The 19,072-nt window shown below is 44.4% G+C and overlaps 1 protein-coding gene and 1 long non-coding RNA gene across 13 annotated transcripts in view; one reads left to right on the forward strand and one right to left on the reverse strand.

The window, feature by feature from the left end:
* The window catches only part of LOC137520877 (uncharacterized), a 169,001-nt gene extending 161,916 nt beyond the window's left edge, over nt 1–7,085 (forward strand). For all 3 annotated transcript variants that reach the window (XR_011021958.1, XR_011021959.1, XR_011021957.1), the window contains one exon: nt 6,788–7,085. This is a non-coding gene — a long non-coding RNA (uncharacterized lncRNA). The remainder of the gene's footprint in view (nt 1–6,787) is intronic.
* DAB1 (DAB adaptor protein 1) overlaps nt 1–19,072 on the reverse strand; it is a 996,155-nt gene that overhangs the window by 967,324 nt on the left and 9,759 nt on the right. The gene's annotated exons all lie outside the window — the stretch shown is intronic.

Raw genomic sequence — 19,072 nt, forward strand, 5'->3', positions numbered from 1 at the left:
ATGGGTAAATGTTGCACCTATCCTACTTATAACTGGCCGGTGCTCACTTTCTATATTTTGCATTGCAAGAGTTAAAAGATCAATGCTTTTATTTATGCAAATGAGGCAGTCAAACAGCAGTACAATGCAGTAGAGCTCTCTTGAAAGAAAGAAAGATACCAAAACACTTTTATCTGTCTGCATAAAGACTCCTGAGGACAATGCTGTGCTGCCTGTGCACCCATTTGAATTGCAGCACTTAAAGAAAGAATCTGAGACTGCAGTTAAGTCTGCTTACCATTATAACTACACTTGCATTTAATTATTTCATAAGCTTAGTCTTATCTCAGCTTTGCTTTAAAGCATTGTAGTGACATCCAGTAGAATGTCCTGAATTATTCAGGAAACCCACTTTTATGGTAATTTTCCTAGTTTCAGCATCAGAAGCACTCATTGGGCTTGATTCACAAAGCGGTGCTAACCTACTTAGCACGTCTAAAGTCTTTAGACGCGCTAACCAGGGTGCTAAGTAGGTTAGCACCGGACTTCTCAATCAGATCGCGCGCTAACTTTGCGCGCGCAAAGTTTTACGCGCGTAAAGTTTTATGCGCACTAAGTCCCATAGGCTTTAATGGGCACTTCGCGCGGAGCGCCCTGCGCTCTGTGCAGTACGCGCGTAAAGTTTTATGCGCATAAAGTTTTGCGCGCGTAAAGTTTTATGCGCGAAAAGCTTGTTTAGACGTGCTAAGGGGGTTTTCACAGGCGTGCTAACAGTTAGCACCGCTTTGTGAATCAAGCCCATTGTATTTATATCTTGCTGTATATTGGTATGTAGCCCCGCTCTCTCAGTAATGCTTAGCCTAGGCTGTTTAGTTATGCAGAATTCTCCTCCCAAAGCATTCTGGGAGACCAGACATTATTTTCACTGGCTTTGAAATACTAAGAAACAAACGTTCCACAGAGTTGCATCTGACAGGACTAAAGATGTTGCTACCTGTGCTGTGACTAATTTCCGAATGTAAATCAGGGTGAGGATAAACTGTACAATAGGCAAGCACTGACTGTATAATTTATAAATTAATAAGTCATTGTATTCAGTACGTTACTACAGTTGCCCTTTAAGCACAAGCTCCATAACATGAAATACAAGTAAAGTCAATCTAACCATTTCAACAAGGATACCTGGAAGAGTTACAAATCTATACGGTCCCCCAGAATACTAATAGGTCCCTGAGCACCCACCATACCCCATCTGCTGTGTTATCTACCTGCATTTCAACACCCACGGCTTTGCTGCTGTATGAATAAACACACAGGCTCCAGTGTGCGCCTCCTGATTGTGGCTGCTCCTGAGTGCAGAAGGGAGCGCGCAGGCGTGCAAGGTCAGTCAATAACGCCGCCGAGCCAACTGGAGTCACACAATCTGCATTCGCTTATGTACAGAGGAAGACATCAATTAGGGGAGCTCAATCACTGGGACGTCTGCTGCATCCATCTGGGCAATATTCTCCAAGAATATACATCATGTCACGCGTCAACCGGCATCGCCCGCCGCAGATAATTCAACCTTCAGTACAGGGAACAGAACACTCCAACAACCTGTCCCTCTGCATTCCAATTCTTCAATATGACCATGTACCTGGGGGCCCATCTGAAAATGCTATGCGCTAATTTGGGCATGGGAATAATCTAAAAAGAAAGGCAAAATGGAGTATTTTATAGCGGTAGTAGAACATCGGTTCATTTACTGATATTCTAGAACCTAATTAATATAGTGAAATATCAGCAATATTTGCTGATATTTCACTATGACCTGACTTCTCCCTACCCTCACACAGAACCCTCCCCTGGTGGGCAACTAATCCCCCCCGGCAACTAATAACTCTCCTCCAGGCAACTAATAACCCCCCCAGGCAATGAATCAACTAATCCCCCCCCCCCCGGCAACTAATAACTCTCCTCCAGGCAGCACCCCCCCAGGCAACAAATCAACTAATTACCCTCCCCTCAAACAACTAATAACTCCCTGGGCAACTATTTACCCTCCCCGGGCAACTAATCATCTAATTACCCTCCACCTGAACACCTAATAACCCCCTGGGCAACTAATAACTCCCTCTGGCAACTAATCAACTGATTACCCTACCCCCGGACACCTAATAACCCCCTGGGCAACTAATAGCCTTCCCTCCCCCCGGGCAACTAACAACTCTCCCCCACCCAACAACTAATAACCACCCCCCTCCTTGAGCAACATATAACCCCCCTTCCCAGCAACAAAAAAATGGTCGCCCACTATGGGAATTGTGGATATTAATTAAGCACACGCCCATATTTCTGGTCGCACTACAATTAGCTTAATTAGCTAGCTGCTCCACCATGTGCTCCTTCTTTAGTCACTACACTAGGTCTTTACTGGTGCCATAGTTGTAATGATCGTCTCTTTATGTGCTTTGACTAGTGATAACCATTAATGAACCATTTATTCTCCTAAACTTACACCTTTCGCACTAACTGCCTGTGCTTACAAAGTTGGTGTTGCTGGTCTAAATAATGTGACTATTATGCAGCCTGTAGACTGTGTTGTTCACTGTACAACAGCTCTAAGGTGGCTGGATAGTGTAATGGTTAAGGGCTCTGCCTCTGACACAGGAGACCTGGGTTCGAATCTCGGCTCTGCCTGTTCAGTAAGCCAGCACCTATTCAGTAGGAGACCTTCGGCAAGTCTCCCTAACACTGCTACTGCCTATAGGGCGCTTTGAGTCCGCCAGGAGAAAAGTGTTTGTTTGTTTGTAATATTTCTGTATTTCTGTGTGTAAGCTTTAAGGCCTATACACATGCTCAATAGATGTAGCCGGACGGGGATCGGGACCCGAGTTCTCAAGCAACATCATTGCGCCGACACCGTTCAGATGCATAATTGGGGGGGGGGGGGTGCTGTATGTGGCTACCTATACTAGAGGGACTATTGATATGGCTACCTATACTGGGGGGGGGGCTACATCTGGATACCTAATACTGGGGGCCACCTCTGGCTACCTTAAAATGGGGGCTACCTAATATTACAATTAGTGTTCTCAAGCCGGCGGGGGAGGGGGTTTGGCTTGGCACGATTTTTACAACCTTGCCTGGGGTGACATTTAGCCTGGAAACTGCCCTGAAGATGTCAAGATGCCTATACGAATACAAGATACATTTTAAAGTGGAACTGTAAATAGGATTAAAATAAACTGTTTCACTTACCTGGGGCTTCTGCAAGCCACTAGCAGCCGTCCTGTCCCACGCCGGTCCTCCACAAGCCTCCGTTCTCCCACCACTGCTCCGTTCCGTTCCTTGACTTGTTAGTTGAGGCCAGCGCAGCCCTGCCAAGCGTTTCCTTTCTCCGCGTTCCCGTTTGCAGTTGCACTATTGCGGATTGGAACGCGAAGAAAGGATACGCAGTGGGCCGGTGCCGAAACCGACAGCAGCTGGTGGCGGGAGAACGGAGGCTTGTGGAGGACCGGTGCGGAACAGGACGGCTGCTGGGGGCTTGCAGAAGCCCCAGGTACGTGAAACAGTTTATTTTAATCCTATCTACAGTTCCGCTTTAAGAAATGAAATAGGTGATCATTGATGAACTACTGGCCCAATGACCCCTCCCATTCCTTCTTTCTCTACAGTTGCTGCATGTCGATATTCAAATGAACAGGCGACAAACAGGGCCGGTTCAAGTAAAAAATGGGGCCCTAGGGCAAAATTAGCCTGGGGGCCCCCCCAACAGACACTCCCCGACCAAAAAGCGCCATTAGAGGCCCTTTGTTGCAGCCAAATTTCCCTCCTGGGCCCCTGAGCTGGCTACTGACCCTCCCCCAATCCACTCCCAACTTAACAGACTCTACAGAGTCCCTGGGGAGCAACAGTTAAGATAGGGGGGGGCCACCTTGGGGGCCCCTGCAGGCTCTGGGGAAATTGCCCATTTTTTCCTATGATAGCTCTGGCCCTGGCGACAAAAGCAGACGAGGGTAATGCACTGCTATGCTAATAGCGCCTGTTGATTCTTATTTGTACAACGCACCTAAAAGGCAACATCTCAATCTTCTCAATGTCACCATCACTTTAAATGAGCCCTACCTCCTATAGTTTTCTGTATTTATTTACCCCTGAAGGGCTAATTATATTAGTGAATACATTATTATTACCAGCAATTAAAGTTCCTGCAGTCACCCTCTTTATGTTTACGTGGCAGTAGCGAGTGATCCCTCTGCATCTTGTCACATCAATATTTGTAGCAGGCGCCTGATGCTACAATCCCGGCTATAAAATATTCAACCCCCCCCCCCCCCCCCACACACACACATCTCCCGCCGGGAATTTTCCTTTGCCTAATTCTGTCCATGTCTCAGCTTAGTGGCTTTAATTTACTAGCAGCATCTGACGCTTAGGAGGCCTCATCCGCGGCTCCTCACAAGTCACCCAACGCGAGTGCGGCAATTAAAATCCTCACCGGCAAAAAAACATTTCCTCCAACCGAGAAGACAGCGGAGGTCGACAAATCTCAGGGGTTGCCATAGAGTCGTCAGAACGTGACAGGTAAGTCATCACGAATGACAGCCAGCGAAATTAATTGACTGATAGAGGGAAGGGGCCATAATCATTCACCAGACAGAAGAGATTTACAAATTTTGTTTAAACATGAAGTATAGCAATTTATTTTTTGATACTTTATTTGTTTATTTAAAGGCTTACTACACAAATACAGTTTTTAAAAAAATGTTTTCTAAGAAAACATTACAAATTATTGTGGCATTGTTTTGGAGAGTTCTGCCCAGAAAATGTTCTTCCGCAGCGCTGTACATACATATACCCTTTGTGTCATTTTCTGGGGATCATTTGCAAAGACGTTGGCTGCATCATGAAACTGCATTGGCTGACTCCGCCCTTTTCTGCTCATAATGTGATTTCACTCAACAATCACAATACAGCAGTCCTTGGTATCCAACATCAGATCAATAATGATAATAATAATAATAATAATAATCATGGGCTGCACACTCATTCTCTCCCCCTCCATAACAACTGAATGCATTGCTATACTATAAGCTAGTGATGCATCTCTACAACACTCGCCCCTAACTGTCGTCTGAGGGACTGAGTCATGTACCGTGCGGGTGACAGTAATTGGGCATCTGTACAAACCTTAACCCATAAGCAGCTTCAATTTCTTGTTTGAATTCATTGTGCTATAAATCCTTGGAAATTGGAATGCTTTGATCTCTCTCTCTGCTAGCAAAAAATATAGCAAAAATCTGTAAACTAAATTCAGAAGTCCTCCGTTATTGTCTCATACTGCCCCCTTAGTGACAAGTAGTCATAAATACAGCAGTACTAATAAGAAGCAGGGAAATGTAACAAATAAGAAATAAAAAAGTGCTAAAATAAATTGGCCTGGAGCACTTGCAAGCCTCTAAATAAATTGTCTGCTAAAGGTTTAAACACAGGTCAAATTTCTGTGCGCTATCTGCATAGTGAGAAGGAAGAAGAGGCAGACAAATAGCGAAGGGGAAGATGCTATATAAATCAATAATAATAATAACCATGGGCTGCACAGTCATCCCTCCTCCCCCTCCATAACAAAGGAATGCATCGCTAGCCTGTATGCTAGTGATGCATCTGTACAGCAATTGGCCCTGATTGTTGCCTGAGGGATTGAGCCACGCACCATGTGATAGTATTTGGGTGTATGCACACACCTTAAAGAGACTCCGTAACAAAAATTGCATCCTGTTTTTTATCATCCTACAAGTTCCAAAAGCTATTCTAATGTGTTCTGGCTAACTGCAGCACTTTATACTATCACTGTCTCTGTAATAAATCAATGTATCTTTCCCCTGTCAGACTTGTCAGCCTGTGTCTGGAAGGCTGCCAAGTTCTTCAGTGTTGTGGTTCTGCTATGAACGCCCCCTTCCAGGCCTCTCTCTGCACACTGCCTGTGTGTTATTTAGATTAGAGCAGCTTCTCTCTTATCTTTTACAAGCTAAATAAATCTTCCTCTGAGCTGGCTGGGCTTTCACATACTGGAGGAATTACAAACAAGGGCAAAGCTGTTTGCAGGAAGAAAAGAGCAGCCTGAAACTTCAGTGCATGGGGGAAAGAAACACACAAATGATCTCTTGAGATTCAAAAGGAATGCTGTATACAGCCTGCTTGTGTATGGATGTATTTTTCTATGTGTGGACATACTGTACATCAACCTACTTCCTGTTTTGGTGGCCATTTTGTTTGTTTACAAAAAAACTTTTTAAAACTGTTTTTAACCACTTTTAATGCGGCGAGGAGCGGCAAAATTGTGACAGAGGGTAATAGGAGATGTCCCCTAACACACTGGTATGTTTACTTTTGAGCGATTTTAACAATACAGATTCTCTTTAAAGTGGACCCAAACTTAGACCGTCCTCTCAGTTCTAAAAAGATAAGTAACAGCATAATAACCTTTAAATAAAAAAAAATTCTTTGTTACAGCTAATAAAAATCCTGCAATAAATCTGCAGTGTGTCTACTTCCTGCTTTCATGGAAGCAAACATAGGGTTGACCTCTTGTGCTTACAAATTAGCTGCTTTGCCGAGGCAGCCAGCTGACACAGCTGAGAGATCAAATTACAGTTGTGATTAGTCACAGATAAGGGGGAATTAGACAGGCTAAACTCTCTAAATATATACAAGGTGCATTTCTCTATGTTTTGCTTCTGTCCTGTGCAAGAGTTCAGGTCTAAATAAAACCAGTGATCTTCATGGGGCTGTGCTTAGGTTATTTATTTTTGTTTCAATACAGGGTCCCTTTAACGGTAAAAAAAACACCCTATAGCATGGGAATGGGAGTGTGACCGGCTGCGAGCATAAAAGAAATTTAAGGAAATAGACTGAGCCAGGATCCTGACGCTGAGTGATTCCCCCATGATGACTCTCCATCCAGGCCTGAAATAGACCTGACAATGGACACGGGACCCGGGCTGATGTCCTGCGGGGAATTCTCATGTACATCTTTAAATTTCTTTCAAGTGTGAAATCCAAACTGCGGACTGCGCAAGCGACAAGCCTGGCTGGAAGTAATAAATATTCCTGACACTCTATATTGGCATTGTGTTTTTCTGTTTGAGCAGCCTGACTCTGGATGACAGATTATTTAATAAAAACGAAACAGCGGCATACACAAGACGTCCCCCTCCAGTCGCTTATAAGCAAAAGCCGCTAAGCAGCTGCAGATTGCCCTGCGTGGAGGGCAGGGGAGGCGCTGCTTAAAAGTTAAACATAACTAAATCCACAGAGCTTCTCAGCTCATTTAAATAACAACAGTTTGTTGATGTTCCGTAATAAATTTCAACAATCCCCAATAGTTAAAACCAATTAAAAACGAAAAAGAGAGGCGCGCTCCACTCACCACGCTGTAGGCATTCTCACAGCCAAACACGACGACAGTCCTAAACTGCATCTAGTACCAGAAAGTGGGTAAATGATGCTAAACAATAGCAGCAGCAGGTGGATGGAGATCGCCTTCTTCCCAATGGTATGCAACATATAAAACACAATCACAGATTCACTCTCCCCACATTCCTTGTCTTTATAGGCGTCTTCTGTGGACCAAACAGAATGCACACAGCACACAGCAATTTTACCGGTGTCGATGCAATCAACACAGCATGCATTGGGCATGGTGCATGCTTTGTATACATACAATCAAAGCAAGGGTCCGCACACAGACTTTAATCAGGAGCACTACCCTAGCCTTGACAAAGGGGACTGGATAGGCTCTGAAACGATCATCGGTGTATGGTCAGATGTCTATATATGTTATGGGATAATAAACTTAAACTGTTCCTGATTGAAGTCTATGTGCAGACCCCTACTTTGATTCTATGGATTATTATACAATGGGGGATGGGAGGCTATAGTGGAAGAAAGAGGAGATTGGGAGAATGGGAAGAGATATGAGGAGAATAAGAGGCTACAGTTCAAGAGAGAGGAGAAGGGGGAGTATAGGGAGAGAGGTGATGAGGCTATATTGGGAGTATGGGAAGAGATATGAGGAGAATGAGAGGCTACAGTTCAAGAGAGAGGAGAAAGGGGAGTATAGGGAGAGAGGTGAGGAGGATGGGAGGCTATAGTGGAACAGAGAGGAGAAAGGGGAGTATGGGAAGAGAGATGAGGCTAAAGTAAAAGAGAGGGGAGTAAGGGAAGAGTGATGAGGAGGATGGGAGGCTAACGTGGAAGAAAGATGAGGAGGATGTAAGGCTATAGTGGAAGAAAGAGGAAAAAGGGGAGTATGGGAAGAAAGATGATAAGGCTATAGTGGAAGAGAGAAGAGAAAGGGGAGTAAGGGAAGAGTGATGAGGAGATGAGGAGGATGGGAGGCTAACATGGAAGAAAGATGAGGAGGATGGGAGGCTATAGTGGAAGAGAGAGGAGAAAGGGGAGAATGGAAAGAGATGAGGAGGCTATAGTGTAAGGGAGGGAAGAAAGGGGAGAATGGGAAGAGACGAGGAGGCTATAGTGGAAGAGAGAGGAGAAAGGGGAGTATGGGAAGAAAGATGATAAGGCTATAGTGGAAGAGAGAAGAGAAAGGGGAGTAAGGGAAGAGTGATGAGGAGGATGGGAGGCTAACGTGGAAGAAAGATGAGGAGGATGGGAGGCTATAGTGGAAGAGAGAGGAGAAAAGGGAGAATGGAAAGAGATGAGGAGGCTATAGTGGAAGAGAGAGGAGAAGGGGGATTATGGGAAGAGAGGTGAGGAGGATTGGAGGCTATAGGGGAAGAGAGAGGAGAAAGGGGAGTATGGGAAGAAAGATGATAAGGCTACAGTATAGTGGAAGAGAGGGGAGAAAGGGGAATATAGGAAGAGTGATGAAGAGGATGGGAGGCTAACGTTGAAGAAAGATGAGGAGGATTGGAGGCTGTAGTGGAAGAGACGGGAAAAGGGGAGAATGGGAAGAGGCCAGGAGGCTATAGTGGAAGAGAGAGGAGTAAGGAGAGAATGTGAAGAGAGATGAGGAGGATGGGAAGTTATAGTGGAAGAGAGAAGAGAAATGGGAGAAGAGAATTGGGTGAGTGATGGAAGGAAATGCAGAAACAGAGAGAGAATGAGGGGAGTGCAGTCCAGGCTTGTGGCAGCAATAGCTGAAAATGGAAAATTCTGATTTATTTTCCTCCCAGAAATTTATTTCCAGCATGAATGGGAAAAGGCTGAGCTGTGAGGTTTTCACTTTTCATCAGTATGCAGGCGGTGAGGCCTGTCTCTGCATGAGTCAACGCCGGGAACACACTAAATGATTATATGTTTTCGCGTCACTGGTGCAAGTTAAAAAAATTACCACCCAGACAAAACAGGACGTCTTCTTAAAAACTGCTAATTAAATGGCTTCTCCATTCCACACCCAGCACTGATCTGGACACATGAAAGGACCCGTGTGATTCCAAATGATAAAGAGAGTATCTGTAATGTTATTAGATAGTTTGCTATGTCCAATATGACATAGCTTTTACATTAGTGTTTTGAGTGCAATTCCCACCATCAATCACCTAACCCAGTGTTTCTCAAACCTGTCCTCATGAGTCCACAACGGTGCATGTTCTGCAGGCAGCCTCACCTGTGCTCAGGCGGGGTAATTAGTGTCTCAGCTAGGTGGATTCCATGTAGCTGGGACACTAATTACTCCACCTGTGCATAGGTTAGGTTGCCTGCCAAACATACACCGTTGGGGTGTCATGAGGACAGGTTTGAGAAACACTGACCTAACCATTCCCCTTAACAATAAAGCCCCTTCCCAATGTCTAACTAGCATATCCCCTTAATGATTATGCAGTCCTGATAACGAGCCCTAACCTTTCCCCTACAGTAAAGTTGTAAGGAGGTGCCCAGATAACAATATTTAAAATAAGAGGTACGGTAAGTATTGCATTCACCTCTCAAAAAGCATCTTAGTCAAATATATTGATTGGAATTTTCTTGGCACATACCACATTTCGCAGGTCTGGTCCACTTCATCTGGTATTGTGCCAGTTTGGCTAATCTCTCACAATGTGCATTACTGCATTTAGTGCATTACTACACTTTGAAGGCTTCCGACATCCCTTGCCCCCTTGCCTTTTCTAATGTTAAACTTGTTCCCTGAAAACTAACGACTGGCCTTAACTTTCTAACCCTGACAACGAAAGCTAACTACTCCCTATCCTAACCTCTATGACTAGCCTTCCTTACCCACAGCTATTCCTCGCTGATAACCTTAAATTATGCTAATCACCCATTTTGGCTTGGTTTTCCAGTGTCCAATCATTTCTGCTACCACTGGAAAACATCCATGTTCTGATGATGAAGCTAATGCCACATGAGTCTCTGCTGATAATAAGATTGGATACTGACCGGCTGCCCAATCTTTTTGGTAATCTGTGCCAGACTAGTTTTTTTGTGTTCTATGTGTCTGTTTGTGTTCTACCTGAAACACTGTGGAGTAGCCTGCAAATTATTGGTTTATTTTCACTTTTATTTTTGAACATATTTGACACAAGGTTGTTTTGATCTTAAAGTCGGATGAAACTCCATATTAACTAAAAAAAAAAAAAAAAAAAAAAAAAAGATCCAATAACAAATTACCCATTTAACTTACCTAGCCAGTGTTCACTGTCAGATTTAGGAGAAATGTGATATATAAAAAAAAAGAAAAGAATATTTCTGCTTGGTTTCCATCTTTACTATTTCTCTGTGATGCCAAAAGTGACATCACTTCTGCCCTTTTATTTTTTCTTGCAACCCACACAGCTCAGCAGCTCAGTGTTAATTTTTCCACCCAACTGCCACAGCTTATTATCCCTCCCATAGCAAGTATCACCTAGACAGCAGGTTTACACCACTGTGTAAATTCTTCAAAGGCACAAGAAAGGGAAGTGGGCACTCAATTACCATCTGATCGTAGTGTCCTTATCTGAAATAGGAATATTTTCTGTAATGTGCATGCTGAGAATAGATAAGCTTCTTAATGTAGCTAGGGAAAAAAAAAACAGAATCGCTCTGGCATTGCACAGTTCCTGCAGTTAGGCAAAGGCAACCAGACCAGGTAAAAACAAGAATTGGGGGACATTTAAAGTGGATCCGGGATGAAATTTTACTCATTGCATAATTGTGTTCCTATTGTTTATAGGGCATTCCTTAAGCCAAATACTTTTTTTTTTTTGTGTTAATACTCTAATTCCCTATAAACTAAATAAACCATGCCCAGAGGTTTTCAGAGAGCCTTGGCAGTAGCAAGGGCTCATGGGAGCTCAGTCTGGGCAGGAGGAGGAGGTGTTACTAGCCATTGATTTCAGAGGCAGAGGGGAGGAGGGAGGAGGGGGGATTAGTTTTTTTTCACAGGCTGAGTGCTCAAGATACAGATAAACCTGCCTCTGTGTAATGTTTACAAACAACATGGCTGCTGTCATTGTATCACAGGAAGAAATAATCATTTTCTATTAAAGCTGTTTGCTGCTAGATTTGCTGTGTAAACTATCTAAACTTTAGATAAGATATATAGACAAGTTACTTGTTATAGTTAGTTTTTCATCTCGGATCCGCTTTAAGGACCTATTTTAGAAAAAAAAATGACATACCTTTAGGGCACTAAGTATTATTTTTAGCAATTTGTTTTTTATTTTTTGATGTTACAACCCCCGTTAACAACCATTTACAGATTGATTCATATGATAGATAGATAGATAGATAGATAGATAGATAGATAGGCATCTGTAAATCGCTTAAGCATGAAATGTTACAGCTCCATTCTAATCCAATTTCCCGAGTAACGTTTGTGCAAGGCAAGAGCACAGGTCTAGCAGATATAACTAGGGGCAGCATTCTAAACAGATTATTGTATCTCATGTTCCATGCAAAATGCAGGTGAAATATTGGGTGGCTGATTCAAAAAGCCAAGATTCTCATTTAGCAGATGCGTTAAATGAGGGCCATTTATCAAAGGCACAAGAGATTAATGTGATTATAGAATTAGAGGTATAAGCGACACTTCTCAGGAGGCAAACTTGGGGCCGCATGAAAGTGCAGAGGATCACTTTGATAAATGTTCCATTGTGTGTCACCAGCAGACTGGAAAAGATGATACTGCGCTGCAAAGCATGATGCATAACCAGCTCTATGCGAATACGGAAGATTTGTTCATCAAAGAGGACATCAACTAAGTGCAGATAGATATGTGCCTTGCTGTGTAATAAAAACTTTTGTTATGTTATATATATATAAGCATGGCAATGCTCAGGAGAACTAATGCAGAAGCTTGTGATGATCAGCAGTTGGGGGTGAAAAAGGAAAAAGACAGACAACAGGAGCCCAAATGGTGCAATATGTCACGATAGGTCAAAGACGAGTAGGTAGCAGTTGAATAATACAAAGGTGGGTGGCAGAAGTGCAATCAACTGTAGTAGGCAGGTGGAGATGTATAACCCGACTTTGCTCGGGTTTCCAGATGACCTGGTGGCGGTTGCACTCACACACACACTCTGATATACCTTTAAAGTGTTTGGAACCACTAAGGGTCAGGTGTAAATGACACCCCTCTCATAAGGGGGTGAAGCACGGGCTAAAAGGGGAAGAGGCGCCCAGTTACATTAAAAACAAATAAAGATAAAAGATGTGAGGTGGCTTACCTTAATGAAGACCAAAATGACCAAAATGTGGAAAACTTCAAGGGGGCCGAATACTTTTGCAAGCCACTGTGTGTATATTGTGTGTATATATATATATATATATATATATATATATATATATATATATATATATATATATATATATATATATATATATATATATAAAAAACGATCGGTGTCAGCACACAGAGAGAATCTGATTGTTGGTGATCTGCAGTATCACCAAAAATGCAGATATATACCTGATTATTGATGATCTGCAGAATCACAGATAACCTCTGGACACCTTATAATGTGAGTGTTTGGTGCAACAGTAATGACTTTGAGTAAGACCACCCGAGGAGCAGGTGGTCTCTGGCAGTATGGACGATACTGCCTTTTGAGAAATGCAAAAACCGTCCAACAGTCTGAGGCCTCCAAAGGGGTGGAGTCCCAGGCTGAAGGTAGGAAGAACCTGTGAGTGAGTGACACCTGAAAGGTGGATGTCACTAGCAGGTCTGGAGACTATCACTTAAGGGGAGAGATAGCTCTCAAGGTCGGACAAGCCAGGTCGGCAACATACAGACAGATAAGGTACATGGACAGAAGGCTGATTCGGTATCCAAAGGCAGGCAGGGTTTGGCAACAGGTAATCAGATATGCATAGGTACCGAATCAGAAAGCAGAGGGATAGTCAGGAATGCAATAGGTCATAACAGATATCAACAATGCCTAGTCTTGGGTGTGAGGTCTGTGGTCTCGAAACCCTGAAACTAGTCTGGAGTATAACAGAATGATAACACAGAGTCCCTAATCTTGGGTGTGAGGTCCGTGGTCTCGACACCCTGGAACTAGTCTGGAGTATAACAGAATGATAACACAGAGTCCCTAATCTTGGGTGTGAGGTCCGTAGTCTCAACACCCTGGAACTAGTCTGACGTATAACACAATAATACACAGAAGTAATCTGGCTCAGTGTGAATTCCCAGGTCCTCCTGGTTCTAACACACTGTAGGGTCTGACTAAGGTCTGAGTGCTTTCACGTAAGTGTTCGCAACGGCAGACAACTTGAGACTGACCAGCAGTGACTATATATAGCGAGGCGCTCTCCGGCGCCACCCATCAGCGATCAACCAATAGCCACTTGCTTTGAGGTCAGCTGACCAACCTGGTCAGCTGATCCCTCCTTGTTTGTCATAAAGGTTCTGACTCTCAGAGCGCGCGCGTATTCCTCAGCCTGTGTGAATTAACAGACCCAGCCACACCAGACGCACGCTGCTGCGTGCAAACCGCCACGCTGGATGCGGAATCAGCCAATCAGCCGCCTTGCCGCCAGTACACGCGGCGGCTTTTCCACGTTTTATCACAATATATATATATTACACACACATATACATATATACATGCATATACATATATACATACATATATATGTATATATATATATATATATATTCTTGCCGAACGCTCCACACCAATTGGTGTGAAGGTGGCAGCAGCCCCAGGACCGCTCCATGCCGATTGGCGTGAACGGCCTTCTATGGGGCTAGCAGGAGATCGCACGCTCCGCCTTCACTCTCCTAGTGCCGATCACCACTCGGAGACTGTTAGACAGCGAAACCGCCGTTTATAAACATTGTACAGCTTTTTTCAGGGACAGTCATACAGCCAAAGGGCACAAGTAGATCTGCCTACTTACTAGTGACCAGCCGCTCATGCAGGAGGAAGCAGGGACCAGGAAAACACACAGGCGAAGAGAGCCAGGAAAGCCGACTCCTCCATGGGTGCCGCGCACTGACAGCCTGCAGTACCGCTACATGACATCAGGTGTCATCACACGGTGGTGATGTGAGGATTGATGTCTTGACGTCCAACGCAGGCAGCCTAGGAGGAGTCAAGGAAGGTGACCGTGCTAGTAATCATCTTCTTCCATTTGGCTGCACCGCGCGTCACCAACTCCCGAGTGGTTATGTCCTTCTGCCTCCGCCCCCTTCTTCTACTTGCCGGTCTGCGCCCAGGGCGCTTGCCCTGCCCGCACTGCCCAAGAAACGGCCCTGATCCAGTCATCCATGCACTTCTGCGCAAGTGGCTCGGCCACACGCGCACCTCCTGTCTTGCTATCGCTGGGAAAGTTTTGTGCTGCGCAGATGTAGAACCCTCCCGGGCATGGGAGCATGGCGGGGTGCAGGAGTGCATGACTGGCTGCAATTGGCCAGATTTCCAGGGAGAATTAAAAGAGAACAGATTGACTGAAGAGGACAGCAAGGGAGCCCACACACCTCATGGAGCTGGAGGATGCCCCAGGTAAGTATAAATATAGCCTGTAGTCCCATCTCAGGTACACTTTAAGTAAAACAGAGATAAATTCAGCATCACTCTGTCCTATCCCGCCCTGTGCCAAGGGCCTCTTATCTGCAGCAAACCCACATAGTCACTAAAGAAACTGGCAACATCACATTTAATCGTTTAATGTAATCCTATTACTTGCCAATAAAACCTGATCCATGTCATTCAGCAATGTTGTTCAAAAACTGTTACTTCTTTTTAGAGATTGTAAAGATTTTTAAAAGCCACTGTGCAGCCTTTACTAATAAACGCCGTACCAGAGAGCGATTGCAGCAGCTGCCATTTTTATAGTCCTTTCACTAGTTTAAAACGGCGCTTCCTCCAGAGAAAATGATTTTATGCAAATGTCGCAAAATGGGAGCCCGGGAAAGAGAAGCCCCATCGGATGCGATATGCTAAAGGAAATTATAATTTGCCATAAAACTTTATGATAGAATATGGTGCAATCAGGACATTATACACGCTGCACTCAGGTGATCCAGCAAAGCCCAGACAAGCTTGATGAAGTCACACGTAATACTAGTGAAGTCATGGTTTCTAAGTTAAGCAGTGAGCCAAAGTTCTTAACCATCTGGTGCAAAAATGTTGAGTTCCTCATGGCTAAAATATTTAAAGAGACTCTGAAGTCTGTTTGTTTGTTTTTTAACCTGATTTTCTTCTTTAGTCCTGTTCAGCATTAAATTCTAAGCGGATTCTATTTCTCTGCTATAAATCACTTGTTCTGCCGCGGGAATTTATTTATTTACATTTGCATTATGTTACCCTGTTTTGCTGCAGGGTAACGCAACAGCAATGCTAGTCAATGGGGCCTAGCACACTTACCACGTCACGTTGCACCAGAAGTTTCCAAATCCCTGCCAAGCCAATGCAAAATCTGCAGCTCATTACGTATGACTACTGCAGCAACGCAGTGGTGGCAGAAATCATTGGAATCAATGGACGATGCAGGAATTTCATTGCTGGGAGCACGGTGTGCATACATGGACCGTTGGGAGTCCCAGAGATATAAGTTCCTGCCCAGCAGGGAGTACACCACTGAGCGGGGGGGGGGCTTGGGTGGCACTATGCATGTGACCCTGTCGGTGCACTCTGCCGCAGGCTCATATGCTTGTCATTTTTTGTGTTGCGGTGGGACGCTGCAGGAGCACTGCATCCCCACCGCAATGCAGAAAAAAAAACATGTAAAATCAGCCTTAAAGGGGCACTGTGGCGAAATTTTTTAACATTTAATATATGTGCAAACATATACAAATAAGAAGTATGTTTTTTCCAGAGTAAAATGAGCCATAAATTACTTTCGTACTATGTTGCTGTCACTTACAGTAGGTAGTAGAAATCTGACTGAAATGACAGGTTTTAGACTAGTCCATCTCTTCGTAGGGGATTCCCAGGGATTTATTTTCAAAAGCACTTCGTTTTTTGGCAGTTAGACAGAGCAGCCATTCACTGTGTAGCGAGCAGGGAAGCTGGCCAGCATCATTGTTTAAATCCTTTTTAGGGTATATCTTTATAAAAAATGAAAGCCTTGCTGAAAATACCCTATGAAACCTGTCACTTCTGTCAGATTTTTACTACCTACTGTAAGTGACAGCAACATCGGTGAAAAATAATTTATGACTCATTTTACTCTGGAAAAAGCGTACTTCATATTTGTCTAGGTTTGTACATATTTCAAATTTTAAAATTTTTCGCCATAGTGCCCCTTTAATGTGAATGGAATATTCACAATGCTTGCAATAATGGAGGATATTAGCTTCCAAAATGGGTTGCATGCAACAACATTTTCTACTCGACACTTAAACCAGCATTGCGTTTCCCTCCATAGAAAGGGCCCCTACTCTACCTATGCCAGAGAGCAAGCAAGCAAACATTCATTAGTCTTAAAGGGAATGTCCAAGCAAAATAAAAAAATGAGTTTCACTTACCTGGGGCTTCTACCAGCCCCATGCAGCCATCCTGTGCCCTCGTAGTCACTCACTGCTGCTCCAGTCCCCCGCTGGCAGCTTGCCGACCTCGGAGGTCGGCGGGACGCATTGCGTACATTTTTACGCATTCCCGCTAGTCAGGAACATTAACACATACATTTTTACGCATTACTGGTTCAATGCGTAAAAATGTACGTGTTAATGTTCCTGCACTAGCGGGAATGCGTAAAAATGTACGCAATGCGTCCCGCCGACCTCCGAGGTCGGCAAGCTGCCAGCGGAGCACTGGATAAGCAGTGAGTGACTACGAGGGCACAGGATGGCTGCATGGGGCTGGTAGAAGCCCCAGGTAAGTGAAACTCATTTTTTTATTTAGCTTGAACCTTCCCTTTAAAATCTCCAGGGAGCCACAAACTGCAGTACTTCCTTCATTAAATAAATAGCCTGTGCTACAAGAGAGCTACAGCCTGCAGCCGGACCACAATGGCTGGTAAAACATACACTCAACAAAGGATAGCCATGCTCTTTCTACTTTGGGACCGTCTCTCTTGCCCCTATGCCAGCACAGCCTATTTTGTCGCCACCTGGAGATTAAAGACTTATTTATGTGCCCCGTTTTGAGGGCTTGTTTGAAGATGTGGGAGGATGGGGTGTGCCTGATGGGTGGTAAAATTAAGTTCCAGAGATTAGGGGCAGCTTTTGAAAAGTCCTGCAGTCTGGCATGGGAGTGGGAGATGCGCGGGGCAGTCAGGCGCGGGTCAAAGGAGGATCAGAGAGGGTGGCTGGGTGTATGTCTGCGAACAAGTTCAGAGATGAAGGTTGATCTTGTAGATGGATTTATAGGCCAGCCAGGCACAGAACTGTATTACCCATGTAATAACCAGGAATCTGTCACTTTAAGAAATTAGATCAGCCGACGGCCCCCAGACAGGTATGTATCACCCACACGTCTGCACCCACCTCCTCTGAGAGGCGGCGAATGGAGGTCCTCTGAAAATAGCGCAGCACTTTGTAATCCCAATATAAGCTGCATATGGCTATGAAATGAGGTCACTGTTATCTGCAGCAAGAATGTGGTCTGCCTACAAGCTGTAAGGTGAATTAGGTAAAATACAATATGTCTGTCCTGTGCCATGTTCAATTAATATTCATTTAAGAAAGGTGTGAAGGCTGCAAGCTTTCCATTTCTTAAGTCCTGTTGTGTTAAGTTCACATTCCTGCGCTTTGTTGCCTAGTGATATGTTGGGATTCCCAGGGGCTCTTTCAATCCAGGCTCTCTCTCTCTGGAGTCTTATCTTGCTGGATAAATACAATAGAGGAGGGGGATCCAACACATAGCAGCTTGTGCTCAGTTCCCCTACAAAGAGAGCAGTCACGGCGCAGGCAGTGCTACAGAGCGATCCTTGCTTGCTACAGCTAAGGTTGCCACCCAGCTGATAAATCTGACCTGGTTTGTAACTCTCTACGCCAATGCCTGTATTTATATGCTATATAGAGGCAGAAATATCAGGCCGGATTCACAGTGCTGCCAGCCAGCCGCTAACCCCTCTGCCTGCCTGCCTGCTCTGCACATCATGGGCTTGATTCACAAAGCGGTGCTAACCTACTTAGCACGTCTAAAGTCTTTAGACGCGCTAACCAGGGTGCTAAGTAGGTTAGCACCAAATTTCTCAATCAGATCGCGCGCTAACTTTGCGCGCGCAAAGTTTTACGCGCGCAAAGTTTTATGCGCGCTAAGTCCCATAGGCTTTAATGGGCACTTCGCGCGGAGCGCTCTGTGCAGTACGCGCGTAAAGTTTTACGCGCATAAAGTTTTGCGCGCGTAAAGTTTTATGCGCGAAAAGCTTGTTTAGACGTGCTAAGGGGGTTTTCACAGGCGTGCTAACAGTTAGCACCGCTTTGTGAATCAAGCCCCATGTGTCATGTGACATCACACATGTGATCGCAAAAACGGGAAGGAACATCAATAGTACCTTAGTTGTCGTAATGTCAGTTTGCCAATTGTTGGAATTTAAATTCTGAAGTCTTAGGCCTGGTTCACACTTGTGTTGCAGTGGCAAACGGATCAGTGAAAACGGATCTGATCACTGATCGATTGGATCCATTTTCACTCCGTTTCTGTTCCGCTGCTTTCGATCCGTTTTCCCACTTATTTTTAAGTTTTTACTGTTTCATTGCCTCTTC

The sequence above is a fragment of the Hyperolius riggenbachi genome, chromosome 6 (genome assembly GCF_040937935.1).
Source record: "Hyperolius riggenbachi isolate aHypRig1 chromosome 6, aHypRig1.pri, whole genome shotgun sequence".
Lineage (NCBI taxonomy): Eukaryota > Metazoa > Chordata > Amphibia > Anura > Hyperoliidae > Hyperolius > Hyperolius riggenbachi.